Source organism: Neofelis nebulosa, chromosome 12 (assembly GCF_028018385.1).
Source record: "Neofelis nebulosa isolate mNeoNeb1 chromosome 12, mNeoNeb1.pri, whole genome shotgun sequence".
Classification (NCBI taxonomy): Eukaryota; Metazoa; Chordata; class Mammalia; order Carnivora; family Felidae; genus Neofelis; species Neofelis nebulosa.
Genome location: NC_080793.1, coordinates 15,954,062 through 15,973,327, shown reverse-complemented (window position 1 = coordinate 15,973,327; position 19,266 = coordinate 15,954,062). Strand labels below are relative to the sequence as shown.

General features: G+C 46.1%; 1 protein-coding gene across 2 annotated transcripts in view; it reads right to left on the bottom strand.

The window, feature by feature from the left end:
- The window catches only part of BRINP1 (BMP/retinoic acid inducible neural specific 1), a 174,834-nt gene extending 158,839 nt beyond the window's left edge, over positions 1-15,995 (bottom strand). For both annotated transcript variants that reach the window (XM_058694357.1, XM_058694359.1), the window contains exon 1: positions 15,555-15,995. The gene's annotated coding sequence lies outside the window, so the exon portion shown is untranslated. The remainder of the gene's footprint in view (positions 1-15,554) is intronic.
- Between the last annotated feature and the right edge of the window lie 3,271 nt (positions 15,996-19,266).

Here is a 19,266-nt window from a genome sequence, read left to right as displayed (position 1 = left end):
GACACACTGAGCTACTTCCTGACCCACTGTCCCCCAGGAATGCCTTTTCTCGGTCTATCCAACTGGCTATTCCTTTGTGGCTCATGCAGACAGACCTCCCCTCCATTACCTAACATGCCCTGTATGTGCTAATTTCAGCAGCAGCTACTCTGTATTATCTCAGTTTGCACATCTGTTTCCTTATCAGACTGGCAGAGCTTTAGATCAGGAAAATGTCCTATTCATCACAGATGGTCCAGAATCTGGAACATAGTAACTCCTCAAAAAGAAATGTGTTTTGGGGGAAAAATGGAGAGTAAGGAAGCAGGAATAAACTAAAAGAGAGAGAAAGAAGAGAGTAAGGAAGGAAAGGAAAATAAAGCAAGAAAGTAAGATGATAAAGGCTGAGGGAAAGAAGGAAAAAAGGAAGGGAGGGAGGGAGGGAGGGAGAGACAAAAGGAGGGAATGGAGTTGGAAGGTGAAACATTAAATCTGGGAAACTTCCCTTCTTACTGTTCTTTATAATAATTTTTTTAATATGATCATCATCCCTGAAATAATATAGACCATCAGAATTGCTTATAAAACATTTTTTCCATAGGCATAATCTGATTTTTCAATGGAAGATATATTTCTCTAGTGTAGAGTTTCCTAAAACAAGTTATATCGAATTATGAATAAGAATTAAATGAAAAATATAGAACGTTACAATTTTGTGGCCAAATAATATTGAGAAGGCTTGAATTGGCTGGCACTAAAATCTCCCTCGATCAAAAAACTTTGTCAGAACCTCAAATTTGCTTGTATCTCACCTAATTTCCAAGAAGAGGGTAGATCATGAAGCATCTCCCAAATTTATTTGACCACACAACACATTTTCCTTGGTGTTCTTGAAGAATTAGCACACCATGGGAAAGGACTTGAAAATGCTCCAGTGGAATGACTGCTGTCTGGGAGTCAGGAATCTGGGGTTCTAGGCATAACATCCCTATTCATAAAGATTATGGGCTTTGCCATGACGCTCCTCCAGCCAAAGCTTTAGTTTTCTTCCCTCAAATACAGAGGTAGCTTGGACACAACGGTTTCTTCTGGCTCAGTTCTGACATTCAATGTTCCTGTGATTTGAAAGAAAAGAGAGAGAGGGAGAGAGACACATACACTTGGTGTCATGTCTCTGTGCCCACCATTTGCTCTACCTGGAATGTCCCCTTTGCCACTTCCACAAGGACAGACCCTCTCTCCAATGCTACCACATGTCCCAAGACTTTCCGGGCAACTTGAATTAGCATGCTTTCACTCCCAAGGTTTCTTATGGAAACATTTCATTTCTATAAGAGGCTGCCTTAAATATAGCTCCTATTTTCTTTAATTCACTTAATCCGTTGATGGCAATTATATGTTTCATATGATGTTATTCCAAAGGTGGCCAAGGCACCGTCTTACATGTACCTTCTGTTCCCACTAAGCCCTTGGGGATATGCCATAGTCCTCTACGGCCCCCCAAAGAGCTCAGGACAATGACTTCATCTAGAACAAAATCTGTCATGTGTTAAGTCCACTTTAGAGACCGTTTGAAGTTTCAGCCAATGATGTCAAATCATTTTTTTTAGAGCCTTGGAACTTCTCATTTAACTCTTATACAAAAAAAAGGTAATAAAGCAACGCAGATAAAGCCGCTGCTTTGTGCATGGCAAGGTGACCGCCAACCTCACCTGTTCTATGACTCCTACTCCCACGGTGGGCCTCCTTACCTAAAATTAAAAATGACGATGGAGTCAGAACTCAAGTCTTCTGATTCCAAGGTGGCAGCCACTAAACCCATGCTTTCCAAATCGTGGTACCCAAAGTACAACCAGCACATCCAATGATTCTAGGTGAAACACAGGTGGTACAGCTTTTCTTCTAAGGCTGTAATAGCTACTTTAACGTGCATTAGAGTGTATAAGTCATTTATCCAATCTTTGGTTTTTACAAGTAGCACTGCTCAGGCTAAGGCCACATAAAAAGAGGGGGGAAAAAAACCTGAGCGTATTTAAATGTGATTTTGGACAAGTGACTGAGAAATTTAGCAAACTCTGCATTAAAGCATGTGCCTCTGCCCTTCTTCCTACCAAAAACTCCTCACCGATCCCCCCACATCCTACTACTTAAAATTTTAATTACCCAAGGAATGCACATTCATTAAAGAAGTATTAGGCAACACAGGTAAGCATGAACGAGGGACTGAAATTCACTCACAATCTATGACCCAAAGATAACCACTCAAACATCAAGGTGCACCTGACACAATAGCATGCTATACGTAATATGTTTTACCTTATATATATTTTTAACATAATGGCTCACCACAAATCTATCCACGTCAATAAATGTGACCATGAGTGCCATATACTGAGTGCTGGAGGCATATTGCTGAATACTTTACATGCGTGATGTTTGAGCCTCACAGCAAAACTACCAGGGAGGTACCACAGTTAGCTCCGTTTTAGAGATCGCGTTCCCTGTCTGCGTTCCACTTTCTAACTTAAAAAGGTGCTCCTCTACCGTCATCCTTAGTGACTGTAGATATTCCATTACACAGTCTGTTCTGTTGTTCTTTTCCTTTTATCCCCAACATTCCATAAAGTTCCTTCTTCACATATCTGTGCACATATAATTAGCTCACTTCTTAGAATGGGGAATTTCTTAAAATGGAAGGATTTGCACCTTGTTTTTAAAAAGACGGACGACTGGGGCGCCCAGATGGCTCAGTTGGTTGAGCATCCGACTTCGGCTCAGGTCATGATCTCAGAGTTTGTGGGTTCGTGCCCCGTGTGGGGCTCTGTGCTGAGAGCTCAGAGCCTGGAGCCTCCTTCAGATTCTGTGTCTCTCTCTCTGCCCCTCCCCCACTTGTGCTCTTTCTCTCTCTCTCTGCCTCTCAAAAATAAAGACAAATCATAAAAGTAAACAAATAAGTAAAATAACAAAGAAAAAGAGGGACAACTTCGGCTCAGGTCAAGATCTCACCGTTCGAGTCCGTGAGGTCAAGCCCCGCTTTTGGGCTCTCTGCTGTCAGCGTGGAGCCTGCTGTGGATCCTCTGTCTCCCTCTCTCTGCCCCTCCTCCATGTGTGCCCGCTCTCTCTCTCTCTCTCTCTCTCTCAAAAATAAACATGTTAGCATACATTAAAAATATTTTTAAAAAATAAATAAAAATTAAACAAAATAAAAAGAGGGACCGAGATGGACACAATGGTAGCAACAGAGATGGAAATACAGATCTGCTTGCTCCCTGGCCCGTCTCCTCTTCCCCCTCTTCTCCTCCTTGATCACCTCACCGCAGCTGGTTTCCTTACTGTGCCTTCAGCTCACCAGGCCCAGTCCCACCTCAGCAACTGTACTCTTCTGCTCTCTCTTGCTGGAATGTTCTTCCCCTCGACATCCATCTGGCTATCTCTCTCGCTTCCTACAGATCTCTGCTCTAACGTCCATATTTCAATGAGGGCTTCCCTTCTTCCCTACCTGAAACAGTGTGCCCTCTTCTGCCCAGCCACCCTCCATCTAGAATACACCAACCTCCATCTGACACACTACACGTTCACTTGCTTATCTATTTATACGCTTCTCCCTCAAGAGAACGTCAGCTCCGAGAAGGCAGGGGCAAATCAGCTGTGTCCACTGCTGTATTACGAGCTCCTAGGACAGTGCTTGGCACAGAGTAAGTGCTCAGTGAATGACGTCTGTTTGCTTGTTTAAAAGAAAGATTAAAAGCCACATTTTATCAAGGATATATTCATATAGATTTCCACCAATGCTACAGAACAGTGTCTTGTTCCCTGCCTTCTTGCCAAGACTAGATGCTGTCATTTAAAAAAAAAATGGCCATTTGGGAGCACCTGGGTGGTTCAGTTGGCTAAATGTATGACTCTTGATCTCGGCTCAGGTCATGATCTCACGGTTTGGCAGACTGAGCCCCACGCTGGGTTCTGCACTGACAGCATGGAGCCCGCTTGGGATTCTGTCTCCTCCTCTCTCTGCACCACCCCCCACTCTCTCAAGATAAATAAACAAATAATTTAAAAAACAGCCATTTTGATGATGCTTTGTGGTACCACATTACTATTTCCATTATTTGATTGCTGGAGAACCTGAGTATTTTGGTTTTTTAAATGGGTTCATTGGTCATGTGTGTTCCCCATTCCATTTTTAGCTGTAAGTTCCACCCCCAGATCACATTCTGACAGTAGATGGCCTTATGATAGTATCTGGGTTCATGTTCTATTAATAAGGAAGGAAAAATCTGCTTTGGACATTTCCCACTGTATCTGTTGTTTTTCTCCTCAATACCAATATTCCTTTCTTTTTTTTTCCCAATATTCCTTTCTTATACGTGTGTGTGTGTGTGTGTGTGTGTGTGTGTAAAGAGAGAGCTCTCCATATGTATGTATGTATGTATGTATATACATATACATATATATGCATATATATACATACACACACATACACACACACATATATATACACATCTACATATATATGCCCTTTCTCTTGCAGCATCTGGCTATAAAAATCCATACCACTTCTACGCTATTTCCTGAGATGCTTTTAAAAGTGCTACTGTTTCCAGAGGTGGCTTTGGTGATTTTATTCCCAAGAAAAGTAACATTTTGGTTCTTGGCTCTGGCTCAGAGCTAGAAAGTAGCTCTCCTACGACTCCTGTTCCTGGTCTGAGCAGCATCTGAACTCTCACAACTTAACGGTACAAATAAACACACTAAGCTAAGGTTTCCTGCTGAGGCATTGTGAAGTTAAATTACTATTTTAAGAGGCTATGAAGTTGGCAGCCAGAAAGCACTGGAAGAGTGGAAGATATTCACGATGCTGACAGATAAAGCAGGAGAGAAAGCAAAATGCAGGTTATTAAGGAGATTTAAGAAGCCTCCCTCCAGTGACGCCATTTATAACATCTCCTGGAACTTGCAAGATAGATGCCTTTCTCATTTAGGAGTCTGCAAGACCGGGATTGAGGGCAGGGCCCGCGTGACAGAATGGTTGAAGATTTGCGACAACAGACCTGGCCTAAGACAATAGAGACAAAGCAGCAATAATCAGCCTTGATTTTGGGAGTCCACCAAGCCGCTAAGGGCTGGACAATGCCTTCAACGGGTAGGTGGAGAGAGGGCAGTTCAATGAAAGGATGTTAACGCTCAGCATCTGCTGATGATACAGGTGTGAGACCCGGTGCTATCATTTATTATATGTCTCAGAGCCAGTCCTTTTGCCTCTGAGTCACAAGGTCCTCATCTGGAAAATGGGGAGAATAAACACAACTTTAGAGTGAGACGGTAAAGGCTGAAGGAAATAAAACACGTTAAGACATACAAGCACTTGGTGAAACTCATGATAAAAATGAGGAAGAAGGGAAACCAAGAGGACGGGTAGGATTAATGTGGTTCACACAAGAGCATGAAGCATGCTGTCAGTCACGCTCTCCCATAGGCATGTGCTGAACGCTTGGTCACATAGCTTAGAAAACCAAATCAAGACGCGTAAGGACACAGACTGCAGGGGTAGGGTACTAGAACCAACTCAGACAGAGTTTGGTGTTAAAGAGGAAAAAGTTTGTATGTAAAAAAGTGACAGAAAATTGATCTGGACTCTAAGTTGATTTTCAGCTCTGATGGCCAATGATCCTATATCTACATCTGATGTCTGATCCACAGTAATATAGAGATTCAAAAAAAATCTGCCTCAGCCATTTTAATTTTATTATTATTGGGTTATGATTTTTTTTTTTTTTTGAGAAAGAGAGAGAGAGAGCTTGTGAGCAGAGGAGAGGGATAGAGGGGCGTGGAGAGAGAAAGAATCTTAAGCAGGTTCCACACCCAGTGAGGAGCTCACCACAGGGCTTCATCTCATGACCGTGAGATCATGACCTGAGCCAAGATCAAGCATCGGGACACTTAACCAACTGAGTCACCCAGGCGCCCCAGTCATTTTATTTCTATATCCTTCCATGCCTTTCCCTACACTCTCCATCTCTCCCCTACTGTTGGCATCGCATTGCCACATTGGGGGAGGGGGACTGGTAAAAATGATTGAGCAAGCTCATTTGCAAGGTAGTGCTTTGAACCTGGTAATAATCTCTGTGCTCCAGAGCACCCCCAGTTAGAGAACACACCTATAGGCATGGGCAACATTTAATCTAATGCAGCAGGGGATAGCAATAATAACAAGTAATAATAGCTAGCGTTTGTATAATGTGGATGATCTGTCAGCCGTTGCTCAAAGCGCTTATCATATGGACTCATTAAAACCCACAATATCTCTATGAGGCGTCAGCATGGTCCTCTTCATCGGGTAGAGGAGGAAACTGGCACCGGAACGTTAGGTCATCCGGCCAAGGTCACAGTGCTAGCCAGTGGCAAAGCTGGCGTTCAAACTCCAGCATCCACCCTTTCACCCACCACACTTTTACATCAGACAGAAGCAGCCCAAGGCCTCCACACATCACTGATTCCACGTGTGGCCTTGGACAAGCAGCGTCACCGTGCTGTGCCCCAGTTTCCTCCTCTCTAGAACAAGGACAATAGCACCTAGGCACGAGTTTGTTGAGGTTATTCAACAAGGTATCTATATCACGTCCTCATTATAGCACAAAGAATATACAACATCCTTGGCACACACACTTTCCCCTCCAAGAACAGCTTGGTCATGGTGACGTTTCGGCCACCTCTAAATATTGTGGGTGAAGATCCTTCCAGAATCCCCTCAAGTCCCATCCTGTGTTCTGCCTACATGTATAATCCCACCATCAGAAATAGGGGGTGAACGCAGGTGAATCCGTGGCTGAACTAGTAATGTTTTCAGGAATCCTTTGTAAGGCTTCATTGGACACTGAATGATGCTGTCCTGTTAATATGCATTTGGTTTTTTTTTTTTTAATTTTTTTAACGTTTATTTATTTTTGAGACAGAGAGAGACAGAGCATGAATGCGGGAGGGTCAGAGAGAGAGGGAGACACAGAATCGGAAGCAGGCTCCAGGCTCCGAGCCATCAGCCCGGAGCCCGATGCGGGGCTCAAACTCATGGACCGCGAGATCGTGACCTGAGTCAAAATCGGACGCTTAACCGACTGAGCCACCCAGGCGCCCCAATATGCATTTGAAATAAAGTTCTTTAGGACCCCTCTCAGCCCTCCTTGCCTCGACCGTCTCTGGCAATGGCATTTGATGAGGACAGCTTCATCTCAAAGAGTCTTGCCTCCCACATTTGTCTCAGCAGAAAAACCATATTACCACCCCCTGCCAGGTAATCTATTTTTTTATCTTTCTCCTACATTCCTACATTTCTTTTTTTTAAAATTTATTTCTTTTTTATTTCTTTATTTTTTTTGAGAGAGAGAAAGTGTGTGAGCAGTGGAGGGGCGGAGGGAGAGAGAGAGAGAGAGAGAGAATCCCCAGCAGGCTCCATGCCCAGCGCCAGACATGGGGCTTGATCTCATTACCCGTGAGATCATGACTTGAGCCCAAATCAAGGGTCAGATGGCTAACCCACCGAGCCACCCAGGCGCCCGTGATTTTCTTTTTTTAATGGCCTTTCTGCTTTGTGCATATGTTTTTTTAGAGTACGGGCCAAGACTCCTCACAGGTCCTCCGCCTCTCATGTGCCCATAGACTCAGAGCCTATCAAATCCCATAAGAAATTTAGCTTATCCACTACCGCGCAAACTGAATGAAACATACTTGCTTAAGGCAGAGGTCTCTGTCTCAGCTCTCGGAATGCTCTTCCAGGTTAACCTTTGGGTTTCTGTCCACGGCCCACCAGAATCTCCTCAACTTTTGGGGATTGCTAAGTCCCAGAATGGAGACATGTGAACCGACCGCGCTTGGAAGTGATCATGTATCCTAGATGTCTGCCCTTCCTCTACCCGAATCAGCTTGCAATCTGTAACTCGGCTGCTCCGCATTACCCCCAGGATCCATTATTTCTCATCGAGGTTCCCACGGGCTCATTTGCAGGACCTGTGAAAGGCTCGATGAATTATATCTCCGGGCCAGTATTGGGTTAACCCTTACAAAGGGTTCTAGCTGTTCGGATGAGCCATTTACTTGGAGCCCCGTCGCTTCGACCTTTGCATTTTACACAAAAACGATTTCATCTTGCCTTTGTTAATTGCCTTATGAATCTACCTCCTCACCGGAGGGGGGATACAGTCTCCTACCTTCTCTCAAAGAGGCCCTGGCATCGTTGGATACATCTCCGCACCCGGTGAGAAAATCTCCACACACTGAGAACAAGATTTGTTCAGAATGATGTATTTTGTGTCTGCACCGGGTTTCTGTTCCCACGCGTGTCCTCCACTGGGTAGCAGACAGGCCCAGTAATTTAACCCTCTTAACTTTCTCAGACCCAGTCCTGTCCAATCTATTCTCCGCAAGGCCACCTGCAATCTCTGAAACATAGTTCCTTTGAGACACAAAGATCCCCTTCACCCTCATATGAAAAAAAAAAAAAAGAAATTAATTTCACATTTCCTCAGCCTCATTATCTTCTTAATTGTCTTCTTGGCCCCCCTCAGTAGCAAGGACTGTCTATGGATTTCTAGGCAGCCTTTTTAGGCCACTGTGTTCCAGGAGGACAGTGGGTTTCATGCTACCACTGAATCACTCTGATATTAAGAGTCACCATGGTGGTGTATCTATCCCATTCAGCCACCTTGGACTGAGTCACAGTCAGTACTCTGAGGTATGACTTCTTTTTGATTTGCTCATTTTTGAGAAGATCTCTAAACATTATGATGAAGTACGGCCATCGTGTGCATCTCTCCGTGCTTGTGCAAGAACTTTGTCATGCGTTATTTCATTGAGCTGGGGGAAATCCCTCAGTGAGACAGGCCACTGTTTGGTCCTTTCCAACTGGCAGCAGGCAAGCCCAGAGAGGGGAAGATATGTCCTTAGGGTGCTCCAGAAACACAGCGATAGGAGCTGGGACCAGAATTGGGTGCCCTGAGCCCGTGTGCTCTGACTGTATGAAATTGAAAATGAATGGAGATATAAAATGAAGAGATATGGTCTCATCTCCATCCAGACCTTTTAGTCACTGCCATCTTTCTCCTCCTCCCCCCCACCACAACCACCATCACAGGATCTAATCTTCACCTTCCCCAAACTCTCATAAAACTTCTGAAATGAGAGGTGTCGGTCTACCATGAACGATCATTATGGATCTGCAGATCTCCTCTGTTCGATTGCCAGCCCCTGGCAGGATTCATCACCATATCTACCAGGCCATTTTGTCCAGGGCCTTTCCCAGCCAAGATAGGCAATAAAGATTTGGTGATCCAAAATGACTCTGGCTTTCATTTGGTTTTACCAGACTTCATTTCAATTACCCTCTCTCTAGGTGTTCATTCTCTTCCTCTTTTTCTGTCTATTTCCCCCTCTCCAATTCTCCCCATCCCTTTAGAGCTGGGTATGTCCAGAGGGTGCAGCACCCAGGGCAGGACTACAAATGAAGAGCAGAACTTACTGAAATGATGGACTAAAAATGGACAACATGAGGGGCGCCTGGGTGGCTCAGTCGGTTAAGCATCATACTGTTGATTTTGGCTCAGGTCATGATCTCAGGGTGATGAGATCGAGCCCCACATTGGGCTCTGCACTGAGCATGGGGCCTGCTTAGGATTCTCTCTCTCTCTCTCTCTCTCTCCCTCCCTCCCTCCCTCCCTCCCTCTACCTGTCTCCTGTGCACACATGTGTATGTTTCTGCTTTCTCTCTCAAAGACAAAAAATGGACAGGATGGAAACCTGTCGAGGGTACTTGACGCTGAGTTTCTATCAGTCTCCACACTCTTCGCATCGCAGTTCTCAGGCCGCCCACTCCCCAAGCAGGGACATTTTGAGGGGGAGGGTATCTCTAGACTCTTTATTCCCGCATCTTTTAGAAGACCTTTTGATCTAGTCCCTAACTACCTCTCTTATTTCCATCTCATGACATTCTCCTTCTCGTTGGAAAGCTCCGGCCACACGATCACTTGGATCTGCTAAGCTTCCATGTGGTTAGTGACTTGATCTTTGCTGTGTCTGCCACATGGCTGGCTTCCCCTCGCTTAAACCAGTCTAATGTCACGCCTTCGGAGAAGTCTCTCCCGACCACCCTATCTAAAGCTACACCATCCACATTCCTTTCTAGCCTCTTGCCCCAAATTATTTGCATGACATTTACTACTCCGTGAAATGATTTTGCTCATCTCTTTGTTTACCATTTATTACCCGTCTCTTCCCACTGCACTACGAGCTCCACGAAAAAAAGGACCACGCTTGTGCTACATTACTCATGTCCGTAGCTGTGCCACTCAGTCCATTAGCTACTCATCACAAACAGCTACTGACATTAAAATTAAAATTAGATTAAATCAAAAACTCAGCCCATCAGTAACACTAGCCACATTTCAAGTGCTCAGCAGTCACATGTGCTTAGCGGCTACCATAATGCATAGCACAGAGAATATATCCATTACCTAAGAAAGTTCTACTTGATAGCACTGGTCTAGAGCAATGCTTGAGAAATAGCTGTCACCTAATAAATATTTGTTGAAAAAATGAAGGATTCAATGTCCCTTCTAATCCTCACTCAATTTTAGGTCACCCTCCCCCTTTTTGGGCTTCTAAACCCTGTAAGTGTGATCCACTAGAGAATGCCCAGAGAACAACATTGAGCTTGGTGTTGCAGGATCCAGGGCTGTGGAAACAGGCCCTTCTGGTCTGAAGAAGAATATCTGTGGTGACATGATGATGCTTCCACGATATGGGAAGAACTGAGATTAGAAGAGACTTATACTTGTGTCATATGATTTGAGAGACTTACGATAAAAGGCAGATTTAGGGTCACAGTGAGAACACATCCCAGCAAAGGTCTCCCAATACAACACAGGTTGGTTTGTGAGATAGTGACTTCACTGTTGCCAAAAGTGCTAAAAATGAGACTGAGTGGACATGTGTTATGAGTATTCCAAAAGGGATTCTTGATTCTTGAGTAAGGAGAAAGATCTGGTTATTCAGAAACCTTAGAACACTAAGATTCGTTGATCAAATGATTCCATGACTCCTTCATAACATCAATTTCAAAGGGTCAATACTATGCTCTCAGCTATACTGGAATCTGCTGAACAACCCAGTCCTGTTGGTCATCCACAACGGTTACCATTAACTCAGTGGTCCCCAAGAAAGAGTAGAGGTGCTGAAGCAAGAAGGAGTCAGGTTCCACTTCTGGCTGTGCTGGTCGTGTGACCTTGGGCAGGGGACCTAGCCAGCATGAGTTTCACCTTCTTCTTCTGTAAAAGGACTGTATCTGCCTCACTGGGTGGAAAGGAAGATTGAATGAGAAGAAAACTAAAGACCCTGGAACACAGTAGGGCAATGTTTATTCCAAGTAGGGCATAATTTCATCCATCTGTATCATCGATATCCCTATATTGATAGTATAGGTAGCATGATTTGAAACCATGATTGTATTGCTTTGTGAGAACATGAAACGATTATCAGAAAGAGAAAGAATAAGAGAGAGAGAGAGAGAGAGAGAGAGAGAGAGAGAAGGATGACAGCTATAACTGAGCCTAGCCTCAAATGCCATAGCAAACATTTACAGAGCCACTACTATGTGTCAGTCCCTGGAGATAAAAGAAAATATTCCTACTAAGACCCTGTTGAAGAGACATATATCCGCAGAGTTACAAAACAGGGCAAACAGGGATAGAAGTTAAAATAGAGTTTCAGGCAAAATTATATGAATGAACAGGGGAGAAAGATTTATTCCAAAATAAGATTTTGGGAAGACTTCTTGGCAGGGTCATTTGAGCTGGATGTTAAAAAGTGGAGGCTGAAGCTGAGGGATGGAGGAGAGAAACATAAAGGTGCTCCTTGCAGATGGGGTTAGCATGGAAAACATGAGGGGGGATTATCTGGAGAATGATATTTGAAAATCTGTCCTCTTCACATGACCCCCATCTTGTCTTTAATATGATTACCAGAAGTCCAGTGGCCAATTTATTAATCTTTGGATTTTAGCAAGGGGAACGCAGGGAGAAAAGGGCGAGTTATGTCTAACCTTAGTGGTCTATTCGGGTGATAAGTACTCATAAGGAATTGGGAGGGGACAAGCTAGAGGGTGTCAAACAGAAAATGTCTCTTCACACAACCAAAGGCCCTTCCAGAAAAACGGAAGACTTTGTGGTCAACAGCATAAACTCTTGCAAGCACGAAGACATTTTATTTGGACTGACCAGGGGAGAAGGTTTTTTAAAGTCCCCACCTGTACCATTTCGAATGTATGCATTGCAGCCTGAGCTGGGCCATGGAAACTCAACGGGGGCCCAACAGCTGATTTGGAATCTCTGAGCCAGTTCTCCTCGGTTGAAATGGAGTCACAGCTCCCCCTTCTGGGAGCTAAAGTGCCATCCAGCCTCGGAAAAGCCTGTGTGGAAAGGCTCTATTGCAGATGGGCCTGAAACCCCCATGTTTTTCTCAGTGCTCGCCTGCACCCCAAAAGGAGCATCTAGGACTCTGGAAGCACTTTTGCGTGGGCTTGGCTCTGACTTCTCAAGAGCCTATCCTTCACAGGGATTTACATTTCCCCTTCTCTGGGATGATGAGTCCCAAGTCTTTGTGTGGGTGATGCCTTTATACAGGGGAACACAATTCGGTGCGGAGGTTGAAATTCCCTTTTGGGGACTATAGCAAGGAGGAAAGGTTTCTAAATCTGCATGTGCACATGTGTGTATGTGTGCACGTACACACATGTGCTTGGACATGTTCCTGTGACTGCAGTATGCATAACTGTTTAGGGCAAGATTCTCATTAATATAAAGAAATTAATTTGCCTGAAGTATTTGCATTGGTAGATGGGTATACACTTAACTCTGGAAGGCCAAGAATTCCTTAATAAAGAACTCAGGTACAGTCCGATGCTCTGTTGGATTCTGTCCACCAGTCATAGTCAGTATTGGGTCCCTGCCTGTGTGTAATTCTCTGAAGCCACCGGAGAAGGAATGGATGGTGTGTGTGTATGTGTGTGTGTGTGTGTGTGTGTGTGTGTGTGTGTATCTGACTATCTGTCTCTCTGTCTAGTGGGGAGAGTGACTGAGGCATTGGATCCTTTCTCTCCGGGGTCATGTTTATAGATGGAGCACCTCTGAAATAAGAAGTTTGAAGGCGAGAGACAGTGATTGTCTTGGGTGGGAGCACAGTGGCCGGTTGGGACTGAGGAACAATACATAGTCCCCGGGCAGTATGGTGAAGTGGAAAGGACATCGATCTGGGTGTCAGGCAGACACCCGTCATAGGTTCTAGCCCTGGGCATACCACGAACTTGCTAGAGAATGCTGTGGAATTCTCATCCCCTCTCCGGGCCACAAGTCCTGCCTGTCTGCTCTTTAATATTCCTTCCAGCTTTAATTGTCGCTGAATTGAAAAAGAAATAAAACGAGAGTGGATCCTAGCACAGGGTGTCCTCCTCTGACTTTACATCCCCACACAAAATGAACCAGGGGGCCCTGCTCTGACATGAGTTTCCCGAAGCGGATTCCTTGTGGCCCCGTGAGGGCTGCAGCCTGAGGTATAAGTGCCTGCAGGCAGCACGGTCACCCACCCGCCAGGGCAGGTCCTTGCAAACACATGTTTGCTTTTATCTTGCCTCAGAAGCTACATGCGCGTGCACATATGCATACACACACACACACACACACACACACACACACACCCCATCTCATGTTTAAAACACAATTATATTTCTACTTATCTTTTCCCCAAAAGGTCTTTTCAGTGGCTCCTTGCCAGCTGGGGTAGACGAGGGGCCGTCCCAGCATCTCAGCCCTTGTCCTCCACTAGCCTCCATGCCTGGCGGCAGAACGGCTGCCTCTTACCTTGGGAAAGTAACAGCTGCCGAGTCTGGAAGCCATGCTAACAGCAGTAAAACTCAGCATTTTTGCTGAGTAGGGCAAGCCTTTAAGAGGCAGCCGGGAATCAAATCAATGGCTGGCCCCAGAGTCCAAACCCAGCAGGACCTAGCCAGGGTGGCCAGGGGACTTACCAAGAGAGCCTCCTGGGAGGTGGAGGAAAGAGGAAAGAGAGACCTGACCCAAACTGTCTTCCTTACCGACATTCTCCCCACCACCGCCACCGCCCCCCCCCCCCCCCCCCCGTGCCCTTGGCAGTATTTTGGAGCCTAGCAAGAGATGTGAGGTGCAAATCGATAGCAGTTTAAGTCAATTACGGCCACATTCTGCCATGAATTCCCCACCCACAACCATTCCCACATTGTGGATCTCCCTCAGCACTGAAACACACACACACACACACACTCACACACACGCACACACACGCACACACAATCTCTCTGCTCTCCCATCTTCCTCCTAACTCCAGTGGAGCCATAAGGAGGCATAGTTTATGAAGAGATTCTCTTGGGGCTTCCCAAGCCTTTCTGAAATGGGGAAGGGAAGGAGAGATCTCTTAGGGAAGTGCCCCATCCATCTCCTTCCACGTTACCCACAGCTGCCCCCATATGAAATTTTCCCTGTGATCCTGTGTAACTATGAGGGATGAGCAGGTCTCTGAGGACTCTCCTCCTTTCCCTTTAGGGGGATACATGCAAACTTGCTCAGATCATCCCCAAAAGCACCAGTACCAGGAGGCGCTGTCCTGCTGTTATGATTACACATGGAGAGGCATGGTAGACTCTATCCCAGACTTGCCAAGCCCCAGATAAGGAGCCCACCGCTGACTTCTCTCTCTCTGTCACCCACTACCCAGTGACTCCAAATTCCCATCAGAATCCTGGAGCCTGCCCAGTGTGGAATTTAAAGTGACAGCATGTCATTGCCTCAGGGTTTGGCCATTTCTCTTTCATATTAAACGCTGAGTCCGAGTCCACCAGGTCTCCAACATTTGGAGGAATTTTCCTTCCAGGGTATCAATATTGGGGTAAATAAGGTGCTGTCCTTATCCCTGGAATGCTCCCCAAAACCCAAGCCCAGAGCGCCAAGAAGAAGTCCACAGCGGGTCTCCCGATGGCTACGTGATCCTATAGTAAGGATTCCATTCCATGTAAGCTGGAAAGACCTAATTAAAAAGACACACAAGTGCACACATACAAACACATACGTACAAACATGCACACACACATCGCGCCTTAAGTAGGTTATAGGACCTCTCTTTACCTCCTCCCCGACACACACACACACACACACACACACACAGAGCACAGCACAGCACAAACACGCATCAAACGCAAACGACGCTGCACACGCAAAAAACACTAGCACCACATCAAGTTCCCACCACGGCACACACGTCGGGAGCGCGCGGGGAGCACACACACCACTTACTAAAACCCGCATTTAACCCCTTGCGCCCCAGAAAGCAGAGCCCTCCCCCTCCAAGGAACCTGCGAGGACTTGGAGGCGGCTAGGCGGCCGACGGAAGAGACGAAGGGTGACGAGAGGGGGAGGGGAGGGGCGGGCGGGGGCGCCCCGAATGCGGTCCGGGGCCGTCTCCAAGGGCAGCGGGGCTGGCGGGCGCTGCGCCCGGCGCCGCCTTACCTGGAGTCAATGTCCGTCTTTGGCGGAGAGCTGCGGGAGGACGCTTTTTATTCGGCTCGGTGGGAAGTTGGGAGAGCCCTGCGTCCAGCTCGCATACCGGGAACGGCGCGGGGACTGCAGGCGTGGGGGTACCTGGCTCCTAGCAGCCTGGCTCATACTCAGCCGTAAAGTCCCCTCCGCTGGTCCCGAGGACAGGCATGAATCCCGGCTCCGGAAGGCGGTCACTACTCCCTCAGCCTCCCGGCTCTCTCGCTCTCGGTTTGCTCTCTGGCTCGCTCCCTCGCTCCCTCGCTCGCTCGCTCGTTCGCCTGCGCTTTCCTCCTCCCCCCTCCCCGCGCCAGATCAGTTCACAGCCGTGGGGACCGGGAGCGAGGCGGCCAGCGAATGGAGAGGGAAGTCCAAGTGCGCCGCGGTCTCCGGGCGGGGAGCAGTGGAGGCCGGGCTACGCGGGAGGAGGGACTTACCCGGCGACGGGCGAAAATGAATGGGGGAGCGGCTGCCGGGGGCGGGGAGGGAGGAGCCTAGAGCCAGGGTTTATTCTGAGGAGTGTTTTGTACATCTTTAGGCGGAGGAGGAGAAGGGAGAGGAGGAGAGAAAAAAGGCCTTCTCCGAGGGAGGGGCGGCCTGGGTGGGCTGAGGCTGAGCCACTGGGGAGTCTAGTGGGTCTGGGGATAGGGTGGCGTGTCTCCGTGTATGAGCGCCCAAAGGGACTTTGTGATGTGTGTGTGTGTGTGTGTGTGTGCGCAAACCCTGCGTCGTGGTGTTTCTAAGCGTGTCTGTAGCTGTGTGCGTCGCGAGTTATACGAGTTTTTCCGGATATGCGGGTGCTAGTGCGTCTGTGTGTATCTATTCGAGTGTGGTTTTGTCTGGGGAGGTGAGTGTGTGGGTCCGTGTGTATCCGTGTGCCTCTGTATGCGTGTTTAAGACTGTTTGTTTCTCTGTATGTGTAGGCATGAGCCCCACAGAACCTCCCAGAATTAAGCAAGTGCTTCTCGGAGCAAGAAGCTGATAGGACGCAAAGTTCTCTAGATACAACCAGAGAAGGTATGGAGGCGAAGGCATTAATACAGAGACCCAAAGACTCCGAATTTAGCCTGAGGTGCAGGCTGGGGTTGCTGACGTGGGGCCTCTCCCTGAAGCAGCAAAGAAGGCCGGTACACGATCTAAATTCTCACGCAGCGCATATTCTCTATGTTTGTTTACTTTGCTTCTTTTTATTTTTTTTTTAAATTAAAAAATATCAGCAATGGAGATTGCTAGTCCCTGGAAGCTTAGGCAAGGATAGGTAGCGTCAGTGACGCTACCAGATGAAGGGGCAAAGAGTAATAAGGAAAAGGTGATGAAAAATTTAAAGGAAACTATATTGGGTAAAAGTGTCAGCTCCCGCAGGTTAGAATCCTGTCTATGATCCTGGCCAAATCAGTTACCTCTTAAACCTTAATTTCCCATCTGTGTATTCGAATAATATAACTGCCTATCCAGCATGGTTGGTGTAAGATTTAAATGAGTTAATTTATGTGAAAAACACTTAGAATACTCCCTGACACCTTGTGAGTGCCTAAAGCATGCTCTCTGTGATTATTATTGTTATTGTTATCATGTTAGGATTATTCAAAGAGTGTTAGGAAAGAGACATGATAACTAGGGAGGTCCAGAAGGGTCTAGGAGCTCGAGAATTAGAAGTCTCGAAACAAAATGGAAGAGAAATTCTGGAGTGAGGAATTGAGAACTTGAGAAGAAATATTTAATTGGCAAAGGGGGAAAGAAAAAGAGAGGAGGAGAGAGTGCCCTAATAAGAATGAGCTCCAGCCTCAACAGTGCAGGACTGAAAAGAGGGGGCACAGAAGAGGGGAGCGGTAGCCTGTCCAAATCTCCTCTCTGCGGTGTCTCCTCCTCCACGCTAATTCAAAGGACACGCATTCAGCACCACGGACAGCTCTCCAGCCACTGACCAAGGGAGCGCTGTCTCTGTACCTGGTGGAAGGAAACTTGTTCTGCTTGAACAATTTTTTCCTTCCCTAGGCTTGTGGCCCAGGTTCAGATCCTGGGCAGTGTTTCCCAAGACAGTTCTGTCTTTGATTCGAACCACAAAGAAAAACACTTGCAACACACACTGCATTTCCCGTCCATTTCAGTGTGAAGCTTCAGGTGGCTCTCTATCTCCTATCCCTTCCTGCTTCATTCTTTTGTTTCTTCTCCCTCTCTCTCTCTCTCCCTCTCTCCCCCCATCCCTTCTTTTATTCTTTCTCCCCTTTCCCTCTGTTTTTCCATCATTCTTCAGCTCAGATATGCCTCCTTGAGTGAGAGTAGGCAACAACAGCCCTTCTGGGAATGCAGTTCTGAAATCAGTCTGAAACAACCTCGTTAGGCAGCTTCAGAGGACAACCGAAGAACAGACTGATTCCTCGTAGCTATTCTCTTCTAATCAATCTCCCAAGATGGGTTGTGGTCCAGATGCCTTAGAAAGAGGGGATGTAACACTCTGGAACATTTTCCCATCTTCCTCTCCTCCACTTCACATAGTTAATATTTCCCTCAGGGAGCACAGATCTCTCCCCAGATCCAACCACTGTCAGACAGGGAGAAAGAGAAGATTTTTCTTCTTCTTCTTTTTTTTTTTTAACTTTTCCATGCACAAGGCATTTCATTTGGGTCTTCCATAAATTATCTTGTATAACTCACAAAATGCTATGAGGTATGAGCTAGGTAATATGACCCCATTTTTACGTCATAGGAAATTGGAGCTTGGAAAATGTGAGTAGCATGCCAAGGTATAGCTAGCAAGTCAGTGATGGAGTCAGGAATTCCACACCCAGATCTAAGTCCAAACTCTTCACCTTGTCCTCTGGAAATAATGCGGGAAGCCTTGGGGTGATTGGAAGAGCTCAGAATTTAATGGGGTCACCACAACAAAGCCTTAACTTCACCACAACAAAGCATCAACTTAAATGGCTGAGACCATTGCATTTTCTCTACCAATGGAGTATTTATCAATTCTTGTCCCTGGAGGAGGAGGCGAAGCCTTTTCAGGGGCAGATTTAAAACTCGCCCGAGCCTTATGATTTCTGAGTTTTGACTAAAACTCCAACCTTTCCAGGTCTTAGTTCATTTGCATTTGGCTATGTTTAGCTTCCCTGTTTCTGTGAAGAAAGGCTAAAAGGGCCATTAAAAAAAAGTCTCCAAAGACTCCTTGGCCATCAGAAAAGTTCTCAGTGCAAGGCATTCCTAATGACTTATGGAGAAAGCAATCGGAACCATATGGATAACATTTCTACAGAAATACACACGGGTGGGAAAAGGTTTAGAGGCCAAAAATATATTTCTTTTTTTTCTTCTTTGCCAAAGAAAGAACATTTAAGGCAGCTTGAGATATGTGAGAAATGTCTTGTTCTTTCTTTGGGGTGGGTGTTGGTGAGCAGCTGTTTGCTATTTCCACTAAATTTACCAAGGGCTTGCATGGGGAAGAGATGCCAAAGGATTAGGGTAGACTTAAGAAAGAACTTCCTGTCTGTAGATCTTGGTTGCTACTAGAATGAAACCATTTTCCAAGGACATTTAATGTGACAATGTGATGGTTCCTTTTTAGTCTTCCCAGCATGGTGATTTGATAAGCAATGGATCATATTTTTAGAGTTGCAGACACTTTTTAGAACCTCATATCGCCATGGGCCCTCTCTCTCTTATGAAAAGTATACTTACAAAAATGCCCACA